The sequence below is a fragment of the Podarcis vaucheri genome, assembly GCF_965113315.1.
Source record: "Podarcis vaucheri genome assembly, chromosome: 16".
NCBI classification, from domain to species: Eukaryota; Metazoa; Chordata; class Lepidosauria; order Squamata; family Lacertidae; genus Podarcis; species Podarcis vaucheri.
The window spans coordinates 24,343,855-24,356,417 of NC_138754.1; positions in this window are offsets into that span (position 1 = coordinate 24,343,855).

The following is a 12,563-nucleotide window of genomic DNA, read 5'->3' on the forward strand; positions in this document are numbered from 1 at the left end:
AGAAGCAAGCTGGCTCTGCCCATAGGGAGGAAAAGCACTCTGTGCAAGCTCAGAAGCCGTAGCTGAGAGTTGAAGGGATGGTATCCTGGTTTGGATCTGCAGTTGGGGAGGGTGCCGTAAATTGCCGGGGGGTGGGTGTGTGTAAATAGAACCTGCTTTCCCAACATTGCACTTTGAATTTATAGAACAGAAGATTCACAAAGGGGAAGAGGTTGAGGGAAGAGCACTCTGCACATGCCCAGTGGTTATGGCATTACCATTACTGTACTTCTTTTAAATACAGCCGGGCTTTGGAGTTCTTATCTGATCTTTATGCTTTTCCTTGTTTTGTTTTACTGGGTAAGTCACTTTGAAGCCACCAACTGGCTTTGAAAGAGGATTAGGCAGATTGATGGGCAGGAAGGCTATCAATGGCGGTATCCAGGACGGCTGTGCTCTGCCTCCACAGTCAGTAATCCTTCTGAGCTGGAAACTGCAGGAGGAGAGGACTCTTGCACTTGCAGGTTTCCCACAGGCATCTGTCGGATCACTGTGAGAACAGGACACTGGACTAGATAGGCCATTGGCCTGATCCAGCAAAGCTATCCTTGAGTGCAAAAATGCAACTGATAAATTATCTTCATTGATGCAGCCAACTCCTGATTTAAATGGGAGGATTGCAGCTCCCTTGAAATTTCTGCTTTTATGGCTTAAATCAGCCTTGCCAACCTGGTGCCCTCCAAATGCTTCAGAGACGGGCTCCCATCACCTCCCAGCTGAGCTGGAGGCCCCCAGAAATGAGGGATCCTGATTTAAGTGTGCTCCACTGCAGCAAGCTAGCATTACAGCTCGTCCTCCCAGCTGAGGCCTGGTTCAATGGCGCAAGTCTGCAGGGCTCTGTGCCGGGTTCTGTGTTCCTCTTTGAATCAGGCTCTTGTGCTTCCCAATTGCTATGGGAACTCCCTGGGTTTTTTCCCCTCGCCCTCTGAGAAACACACAGGCGGAAGAAAGAGAAACAAGGGTTGCTAAGCGGGGTGGGGGTGGCGGGGATAAGAAAAACATACATCCTCTTTTATTTTCTGCTTGGAATTTGGAAAAGACCCAAATAGGCCTCGAAAGCCACTGCGCCGGGTGTTAAAGAGACAGCAACCTTTTATTTCGCTGCCAACGGCCTGGTTGACATGTGTAAAGGGTGCCCTGCATTCTTCTTGGAGGGGATGCCTGTAGCTCCGTGGTTTGAGCATCTGTTTTGCATGCAGAAGGTCACAGGTTCAATCCCTGGAGCCTCTTGGGAGGTCTGGGAAAGACTCAGGCATCCTGCCGAAATCAGTCCCATGTTCCGAATCCTGAGGACTAAAGTCTTCCTTTATTTTCAAGGGAAGGGTCGTAGCTTAATGGTAGAACATCTGCTCTGTGTGCAGAAGGGCTCAGTTTCAATTACCAGCATCTCTAGGCGCAGCGGGGGGGGGGCAAAATAACAATCCAGGCAAGCAATACAGAGGCAGATGGACCAAGGGTCTGAGTCATTATATTGAAGCTTCCTATGCTTCTGCTCCCCTTCATGGATCACTGCCTTGCCGTGGCGAAGGGGCTTGAATAACTCAGAGAAGCTATGAACTATGCCAAGCAGGGCACCCAAGATGGACAGGTCATAGTGGAGAGTTTTGACCAAACGTAATCCACCTGGAGCAGGAACCGGCAAGCCACTCCAGTATCCCTGCCAAGAAAACTCCATGGACAAAGACAACAGGCATATAAAAGTTATGACGCTGGAAGATGAGCCCCTCGGGTTGGAAGGCGTCCAACATGCTACTGAGGAAGAGTGGAGGACAAGTACAAGTAGATTCAGAGCTCATGAAGCAGCTGGGCCAAAGCCGAAAGGGCGCTCAGTTGCGGATATGCCTGGAAGCGAAAGGAAAGTCCAATGCTGTAAAGAAAAATATTGCATAGGAACCTGGAATGTAAGAACCATGAACCTGGGTAAGTTGGACGTGGTCAAAAATGAGATGGCAAGAATAAATATTGACATCCTGGGCATCAGTGAACTAAAATGGACGGGAATGGGCGAATTCAGTTTGGATGACCATCATATCTACTACTGTGGGCAAGAAACCCATAAAAGAAATGGAGTGGCCCTCACAGTCAACAAAAGAGTGGCTGAAGCTGTACTGGGATGCAATCTCAAAACAACAAAATGTTTCTGCTGAATCAGCCCATATTCTGAATTCCGAGGACTAGAATCTTCCTTTAAGGATCATAGCTCAGTGGTAGAACATATGCTTGGCATGCAGAAGGTCCCAGGTTCCATCCCATGTAGGTCTGAGAAGCTCTTGACTGAAACCCTGGAGAGCCTCTGCCAATGAGTGCAGGCAGTGATGAGCTAGGTGGACCAATGGCCAGACTCAGTGTCCGGCAGCCTCCTCTGCCCCTATTTATTTATTTCTAATAAAAGTATTTATAGATCACCCTTTTAGAAAACAGCAGGGCGGCAGGAGAACGTTTTTTTTTAAAAAAAAACCATTAAGAGCAGTACAGAACAATCATTAAAATGACTGGCTGTTCAAGGAGGTTTTTAAATGCAGAGAGACCTTTCGGAATAAAGAAAACTTCTTTCTTTTCTTTTTTCGGTTGGGTTTTTGCATTTATCTTCCTGGCAGGCAGATATTCAGCAGGTGGGGAGGATTTCCTTTTAATTTTTTTTTCACTTTGATTTTTCAGATAGGTTTGGGTTTTTTTTGGTTTTTTAAAAAACTTTCTGTTCAAAATTAAAACAAAACATATTATCCAGAAATATATCATCCTTATTCCCCCCCCATTTTTCCTCCCTCCCCCCACAGAACCCACCCCCCCACCACCCGACTTCCCTCAGTTCCAGTCTTTGATTTCTCTAAAAATGCTGTTTTCTGCATAGAATCATAGAATCATAGAGCTGGAATAGACCACAAGGGCCATTGAGTCCAACCCCCTGCCAAGCAGGAAACACCATCAGAGCCCTCCTGACATATGGTTGTCAAGCCTCTGCTTAAAGACCTCTAAAGTAGGAGACTCCACCATACTCCTTGGCAGCAAATTCCACTGTCAAACAGCTCTTACTGTCAGGAAGTTCTTAATGTTTAGGTGGAATCTTCTTTCCTGTAGTTTGGATCCATTGCTCTGTGTCTGCTTCTCTGGAGCAGCAGAAAACAACCTTTCTCCCTCCTCTATATGACATCCTTTTATATATTTGAACATGGCTATCATATCACCCCTTAACCTCCTCTTCTCCAGGCTAAACATGCCCAGCTCCCTTAGCCGTTCCTCATAAAGGCATCGTTTCCAGGCCTTTGACCATTTTGGTTGCCCTCCTCTGGACACATTCCAGTTTGTCAGTGTCCTTCTTGAACTGTGGTGCTCAGAACTGGACACAGTACTCCAGGTGAGGTCTGACCAGAGCAGAATACAGTGGCACTATTACTTCCCTTGATCTAGATGCTATACTCCTATTGATGCAGCCCAGAATTGCATTGGCTTTTTTAGCTGCCACGTCACACTGTTGGCTCATGTCAAGTTTGTGGTCAACCAAGACTCCTAGATCCAAAGATCCAAGGTTGTGGTCAACCAAGACTCCTAGATCCAAGCTGTGCATGTTACACAGTTGTATAGACCCTCAAACTATTTAGCGGATTATTATCAATAAAAGGTTTGTGAATGTTTATTCAAAACCAGCGAGTCCAGTTCGCTTTGTTGTGTCTTCAAATACTTTGTAAAGGGTTCCCATTCATCTTTAAAGTCACAGTTATCCTCCTTTTAATATTGTCGTTGGAATGTTTGCGGTTGCTGATAGCTTCCATTTGATCATTGTTATAATGGATTGCTTTGAAGTCATTTCCACACCAGGGAAAGTAATTTAAAGGCCCCCAATTTCCACCCCTTTTATTTTGCTTGACCTGTCCCGTATTTTGCCCAACCAAAGGGCATCTCTGCTGGAAGAGTCTTCCACAGCATGGAACTGGTTACCGCAGTGTGCCGGATTCCTGGATGAGGCCTGTAAGCATCTCTTAACATGGGGAGGCCAACTAACTGTGCTTCTCCAGAGAATCTCAGTCATGGAGCTGTGACATGAGATCTCCAGCGGTCCTTAAGGTATCCTGAACCCAAGTTGTTCAGGGCTTTGTGTAGCAACACAACATCTTTGAATCTGGCAGGGTAAGAGATGACCAACACGTGGCCTTTTCGCTGCTCATTAAAAGCTGATTTAGGTTAGGGGAAGACCATAGTTGCTCAAGCAACACACTCACAGGACCCAAGAATGTCACACACATTGCCAGGGGGCTCGCTCACCCGCCAAGATAAACTGTGCCACCACCATCTGCCAACGATGCCCTTCTGGATTTCTCACACAGGCAAAGAAGCCCGACTCTATGCTAAAGAATAAATGCTGCCGTCGTAATGCCGTTGTACAAATTTATGGCGCGGCTGCATTTCGCCTGCAGATCTCACAACATAAAAATGCAATGTAAAATTACAAAATATATGAACAAAAAAAAAGCACCAAGTAATAACCCTCCTCCAGGGGGAAGAGTTGGAAAAGGTTCAGACAGGGGCAACCCAAATGATCAAGAGAATGGAAAGACTCCTCTGAGAAAAGGTTGCAGCGTTTAGGATTTTTTAGATTGAAGAAAAGTATAATAATAATAATTAATAATTCATTATTTATACCCCGCCCATCTGGCTGGGTTTCCCCAACCACTCTGGACTCCTCCCAACAGTATTAAAAAGCCGATAAAACATCAATCATTTAAAAACTTCCCTGAACAGGGCTGCCTTCAGATGTCTTCTAGAATCAGATACAGTGGTACCTCGGGTTAAGAACTTAATTTGTTCCAGAGGTCCGTTCTTAACCTGAAACTGTTCTTAACCTGAAGCACCACTTTAGCTAATGGGGCCTCCTGCTGCCGCCGACGGAGCACGATTTCTGTTCTCATCCTGAAGCAAAGTTCTTAACCCGAGGTTTTATTTCTGGGTTAGCGGAGTCTGTAACCTGAAGCATATGTAACCTGAAGCGTATGTAACCCAACACAGCACTGTAGTTGTTTATTTCCTTGACATCTGAATGGGAGGGTGTTCCACAGGATGGGTGCCACCACCGAGAAGGCCCTCTGCCTTGTTCCCTGTAACCTCACCTCTGGCAGTTAGGGAAATGCCAGAAGGCCCTTGGAGCTGGACCTCAGTGTCCAGGCTGAACGATGGGGCTGGAGACACTCCTTCAGGTATACTGGACCGCGGCTGTGCCACATTTGCAGCAGCTGCTGAGTACACAGGTCTAGTATCACAAGGTGTGTTGGATACTGAAGGTCAGAGATGGGTGGTGGTGTCAATTCAGCACGCTTGCCATCTGTGGTAAAGAGAAGGTTCAAATAAAGGACGTCCCCCAGCTAGGTGGAGAGAGGACCTTGCCCTTTCTGGTTATTGATCAGACAGGAGAGATTAAGGGCATGGCCCGGGGCAGTGGGCATGAGCTGGCTTTCTCTGGAAAGGAAACAAAGCAACGACCTATTTGCACCCAGAGTCACAGAATTGTAGAATTGGAAGGAACCACGAGGGTCATCTAGTTCAACCTCCTGCAATGCGGGAATCCTTTGCCCAATGTGGGGCTCAAACCCACAGCCCTGAGATTAAGAGTCGCATGCTCTATTCACTCAGCTATCCCAGCTTTCTGTTGTAATAATAATAATAATAATGGGACGCGGGTGGCGCTGTGGGTTAAACCACAGAGCCTAGGACTTGCCGATCAGAAGGTTGGCAGCTCGAATCCCCGCGACGGGGTGAGCTCCCGTTGCTCGGTCCCTGCTCCTGCCAACCTAGCAGTTTGAAAGCACAAAGTGCAAGTAGATAAATAGGTACCGCTACAGCGGGAAGCGAAGATCATGGCCACGGGGCCCATCACCTCCTGGCAAATAGATGGGGAAGAAATGGAGGCAGTGAGAGATTTTACTTTCTTGGGCTCCATGATCAGTGCAGATGGTGACAGCAGTCACGAAATTAAAAGACGCCTGCTCCTTGGGAGAAAGGCGATGGCAAGCCTAGACAACATCTTAAAAAGCAGAGACATCACCTTGCCAACAAAGGTCCGTATAGTAAAAGCCATGGTTTTCCCAGTAGTGATGTATGGAAGTGAGAGCTGGACCATAGAGAAGGCTGATCGCCGAAGAATTGATGCTTTTGAATTATGGTGCTGGAGGAGACTCTTGAGAGTCCCATGGACTGCAAGAAGATCAAACCTCTCCATTCTGAAGGAAATCAGCCCTGAGTGCTCACTGGAAGGACAGATCGTGAAGCTGAGGCTCCAATACTTTGGCCACCTCATGAGAAGAGAGGACTCCCTGGAAAAGACCCTGATGTTGGGAAAGATGGAGGGCACAAGGAGAAGGGGACGACAGAGAATGAGATGGTTGGATGGTGTTCTTGAAGCCACTAGCATGAGTTTGATCAAACTGCGGGAGGCAGTGGAGGACAGAAGTGCCTGGCGTGCTCTGGTCCATGGGGTCACGAAGAGTCGGACACGACTAAACGACTAAACAACAACAACAACAACAACAGCGGGAAGGTAAACGGCGTTTCCGTGCGCTGCTCTGGTTCGCCAGAAGTGGCTTAGACATGCTGGCCACATGACCGGAAGCTGTACGCCGGCTCCCTCAACCAGTCAAGCGAGATGAGCGCCGCAACCCCAGAGTTAGCCACAACTGAACCTAATGGTCAGGGGTCCCTTTACCTAATAATAATAATAACAATAATAATAATAAACACTAAAATACAATAACCTATTAAACATTAAAAGCTTTCCTAAGGAGGGCTGCCTTCAGATGTCTTCCTAAAATGGTGCAGTTATTTATCTCCTTGACATCTGGTGGGAGGGCGTTCCATAGGACGGGTGCCACCACCGAGAAGGCCCTCTGCCTGGTTCCCTGTAACTTGGCTTTTCGCAGTGAGGGAACTGCCAGAAGGCCCTTGGAGCTGGACCTCAGTGTCCGGGCAGAACGTTGTAAGAATAAAAGAGCCCTCCTGCATCCAGCCAATGCCCCATCTAGTCCAGCATCCTGTTCTCATGGTGGTTCACCAGATGCCTGTGGGGAAACCTGCAAGCAGGACCCCAAGCACAATAACCCTCCCCCCTCCTGTAGCTTCCAGCAACTGGTATTCAGAAGCATTACTGCCTCTGACTATGGAGGCAGAGCACAGCCATCTTGGCTGGTAGCACCCACTGATAGCCTTCCTCTCTATGAATTTGTCAAGCCCACTTTTGGGCCAAGTTAGTGGCCATCCCTGCCTCCTGTGGCAGTGAGTTCCGCAGTTCTCGCTCCCCTGACTCTTCCCACATTCAGCTTCCTTGGATGCTCCCGTGTTCCAGTGTTATGAGGGGGAGGAAAACATTCCTCTGTCCACTTCCTCCATGTTGTGCCTCAGTTTGTAAGCTACTATCATGTCTCCTCTTACTCTTAACAAGGTCATATAACACCACCACTGAAAGACCTACATTGGCTCCCAGTACATTTCCGAGCACAATCCAAAGTGTTGGTGCTGACCTTGAAAGCCCTAAACGGCCTCAGCCTAGTATACCTGAAGGAGCATCTCCACACGCACACACACACACACCCCGTCATTCAGACCACATACTGAGGTCCAGCTCCAAGGGCCTTCTGGCAGTTCCCTCAGGGAAGTGCTTAATGTCTGATGTTTCACATTTTTTTATGTTCTGTAAGCCGCCCAGAGTGGCTGGGGAAACCCAGCCAAATGGGCGGGGTATAAATAATAATAATGTTGTTGTTGTTGTTGTTGTTGTGAACTTCGGTCAGCCCTCACTTACCTGTCTTCCTGCTTACACCCAGTCCAGGAGGTGATAGGGCTGTCAGTTTCTTCCTGCTCCTTTGTCTTATTTTGTCCTTTGTAGAATTCAACAGGTAAGAGGAGGATGTGGACAATACAATTTTATTTATTCATTACATTTATATCCCACTTTTTCCTCCAAGGAGCTCAAGGTATCACACACAAATGTTTTTCTCCTCCTCTAATCCCTACAACAGCCCTGTGCGCCAGGTTAGGTTGAGGCACAGTGAGAGGCCAAAGCTGAGCTTCATGGCCAAGTGGGTCTTACCTTCCGAGAGAGAGGGAAGGATCCTGCACACTCTGTCCTGCAGCAGACAGACAGACAGAAACACGTTCTCCTCAGTGCCAAAATAAATACTAAATAATTTAAGCTGCTTTAATATATTTCTTTCACATCGTCTACAGTCCTTTAATAATTTAGCGCAACCTGTAATGGAAGCTGCATGGAGAGGTAAGCCAATCCGTTCCAGAAGATCTGTGTTGACGGAAGAATGGGCAAGCTTTCGAGTTCACACAGGGTGCTTCATCTTTCAGGGAGGAAAGGAGGCGCTCTCTATGAACCAGTGATGATGCTGTTCACTAATGCAATGATTCTCGACCCTTGTGCCAAAAGGGTCCGAAGAAATTGAGTAAGATCTGGGTACCTTCTCAATATCTGTAAATCCAGTCCTGTAAAGGCAGTGTGGCCTAGCGGTTAGAGTGTGGGACTAGGACATGGGAGACCAGGGTTCAAATTTCCACTCAGCCATGAAGCTCACTCTGTGATCTGGGGCCAGTCACTGCCTCTCAACCTGACCTAACCCACAGGGTTGTTGTGGGGATTAAACGAGGAGAGGGAGAACCATGTATCTTGAGCTTGGAGAAAAAGAAATACAAATGCTTTTTAAAAATAATAATCTATAATTCAAGAATAGCTGGGAGTATAGTGGCAAATCCAGAAATGCAGGATCCCTTTTGTGATAATCATAACCACGTCCCCTTCTAAGATTATACTACCTAAAACTGTAAAATAATAATATAATCTGATAATCATAATAATTAGGGTGGCATTGCAACTGTCAATTCCTGTACAGACATACCTTGGAAGTTGAGCGGAATCTGTTCTGGATTCCTTTGTAGGTTCTCCATCGGTCGGAGAAAATAACAGAGGCCAACCAGAGAATATTGAGAAGCAAAGCAGCTAGTAAGCCTGATCTTTATTGAACTGTTGCAACAGGGTGCTCCCCTCACACGCAGGAAAGGAGGACCCAGAACCAAGGTGTGCAAGCCCTTATATAGACATTTTAAATTGCCTTCCCTGGAGTCCAAGACCAGCCCCCAGTTACATCATACCTACATCACAGAAAGGGCGATCTACAACAGAAATTTGAATGATTTTGTTTTTCCTGTCTGCCAGGTTATCTGATAATGCCTTATCTGATTGCCTTTCCTGGTAGTCTGGCCATTCCTTTGAGATGGTGATTACCCAATTCCTGAGACAATGGGAAGGTTCCCTCACCCCCTCCCTCCTTGCAGAGAAACACTTGGTCAGTTTGGGAATCAAAATGGTTTCAGGACGGTCTTCCTGTGCTGCTCCAAACATATGGTCCACATATCCATGTATGTGCTTGGTTGGTACATTTAACCTTAATTTTTTTTATTTCAGGGATGATGGAAGTTGTAGTCCAGCAGGGTTGTTGTGGGGATAACATGACGAGGGGGAGAGCAAATGCCCCCATGAGCGGCAGGCCCTCCTCTTTCCAACTGCTTTCCACTCTCTGTCTCCAGCTTCAGACAAACGGGTGGTGACCTCATCCTGCCTGTTGCACAGCAGAGTTGGCCCGGGATTTGTCAGCGGCTGAGTCATGACCTCATTGGCTCAGTCTGAAGGTTTGAAACAAAACAAACCCCATCTGAACAAAGCCGGAGGAATATGAGGCCCGGATACTAGGAAGCAAGAAATCAGCTGGCGTCCTCCCCTGCCCTTCCGGCAAGTCACAAGCAGCCTTCCCCAACATGCCGCCCTCTCTCCATGCTTTGGACTACAACTCCCATCAGTCCCCAGCTAGCGCAGCCATGGGGCACTAAGGCTGGCTGGGGCTGATGGGAGATGGAGTCCAGGACGTAGTTTCCCAGACCATGAAGACAGGGCTGTGTCCATTTCATCATGGCACAGCCGAATGTGGCCCAGGGCATAGAAACCAGAATCTCAGCTTTTCATCCCCTTAAAATACTGTAACTGACAGAGCCAGTGGTGGTGTAGTGGTTAGTGTCAGACTAGGGCTAGGGAGCCCAGAGTTCAAATCCTCCCACTCAGCCATGAAGTTCACATTCAGAGTCTCTCAGCCTAACCTACCCCACAGGGTTGTTGTGAGGATACAGTGGCTCTGAGGCAGGGTAAATTGTACATCACCTTGAGCTCCTTGGAGGAAAGGTGAGATATAAATGTAATAAATATATTTCCTTGTTTATTTGTACAGAATTGTAGAGTTTGATGGGACCCCCAGGGACATCTAGTCTAACCCCCTGCAATGCAGGAATCTCGACACTTGGTCCCCCATCCAATTTGAAACCATACCGGACCCTGCTTAGCTTCCCACCCTTCATCCATAGATCTCAGGGCAGTTCACAACATGAATATATGCAATGCTTTCCCCCTGGAAAAATAGGTGCCAGTACTCACCATGAAGTTGTTACAGGAAGTGCCACATGAAAAAAAAAACGGTGCTGGTACCACATGCCATTGAATACCCCCTGAAAAAAAGTACTGATAGCACAGGAAAACAAATCTATTAAGCCAAAAAGCAAAGGGGTGGTGGTGGAATATTGCAAGCACATTTGTTGTGCTTGGTGGTACTAATTCACAAGTTTTACATTATTAATTATTATTTAACTAACTATCAAGTCTGATGGGCAGAGAAGTGGCAGAGACTTCCAGTCCGTTCCTCCTCCTCTTAATACCATTCTTGCCTGCTCACAGTAGTGCATTAGCGGAGGGGATGTGGGAGACAGGATTTTTTTTGGGGGGGGAGGGGAGTGCTTCTGGTCAGTTTTCCATCTGTAAAATGGGACTCATTTAAGACAAAGCTGTGTGTGGTGGTGGAGAGCCCCCCCCCCCCGTGGGGATGGGAGCCTTGGCAGCTGCCCTAAACTACCAACCCCCCACCCCAGAGGCACCCAATTCTATTCATTTGAAGCAACTTCTCTGAGTCCTTCATCTCCCCCCCACCACCACTTCCATCTTCTCCCATTATGTTCTCCTTCTAATGTAACATCTGGCAACGGCTTGCACCTTGGCAAAGGAAGCCCCCACCCCCAATCTCCTTTGCAGCTACACTTCTGGCTGGCAAAGCACTCAGATCTATTATTTTTCAAAGCAGAGGAAAAACCCAACACAGTGGAACTGTATCCTGTAAAATGCTACCACCTGCTGTTGAGATGCCTCTGCGCAGAAGGGAAGGGCTGTAGCTCATTGGTAGAGCATCTGCTCTGCATGCAGAAGGTCCCGTGTTCAATCCCCAGCATCTCCAGGCAGAGATTGCTGCCTGTAAACCCTGGAGAGCTGCTGCCAGTTGGTGCAGGCAATACTGAGCTGGATGAACCAAAAGGTCTGACTTCGTATGCTTCCTATTTAATTCCACTCAATTTTGAAAAATAACAATAAGGACTAGAATCTTAATTTCTCTTTAGGGGAAGGGTGATAGCTCAGGGGGCAGAGTATCTGCTTTGCACGCAGAAAGTATTAGGGAGCTATGGTTGGGATGTACCTTCAACACGTTTATCACGTTGTACAAATGGAGTTGTGGGTTGCTGGCCTGCCAGGGCCTATTGCCAAGCAGTGTAGTTTCACAACTGAACACACACACATTGCGATCTCACACTCCTCTGTCCCGGGATTATTTTATTCCTTGAAATTTGGGACTCGGTTGAAAACTCTTGTCTTAAGCCACAGTTTATTGGGCTTCATTAACTGTGGTTTGTTCCAAAGCCACAAGTAGCTATAGTTGGTTTGTAGAATACAAAGCCATGTTTTAATCAGTCATTAAAAGCTCAGTAGATGCGATCATAAGGGATGCGGGTGGCGCTGTGGGTTAAACCACAGAGCCTAGGACTTGCCGATCAGAAGGTCGGCGGTTCGAATCCCCGCGACGGGGTGAGCTCCCGTTGCTCGGTCCCTGCTCCTGCCAACCTAGCAATTCGAAAGCACGTCAAAGTGCAAGCAGATAAATAGGTACCACTCTGGCGGGAAGGTAAACGGCGTTTCCGTGCGCTGCTCTGGTTCGCCAGAAGCGGCTTAGTCATGCTGGCCACATGAACCGGAAGCTGTACGCTGGCTCCCTCGGCCAATAAAGCGAGATGAGCGCCGCAACCCCAGAGTCGGTCACGACTGGACCTAATGGTCAGGGGTCCCGTTACCTTTACCTTAGATGTGATCATAATAATAAAAAGCTTCCTTAGCTCTAACCAGACGTTCAGCTAAGTTAGGGAGGGATCTGTTCCTGCCTCCTTGGTATCATTTACTGGAAAAAGAGCAACACATCAACACATGAAAGAACAGAGTACAGTGCTTCAATTATTAAGCACCAACCGAGCCCTTTCAATGTACCCAAGCCAGGTTCCTCGCAGACAAAAGCAATGGCAGGAAACGCCCTCTGCAATTAAAGCGCATGGGGCACACGACCAATGCGGCATGCACATTTGAGACTCTGGCCATAGTTAGGGTAAGTGGATAAAGAACATTA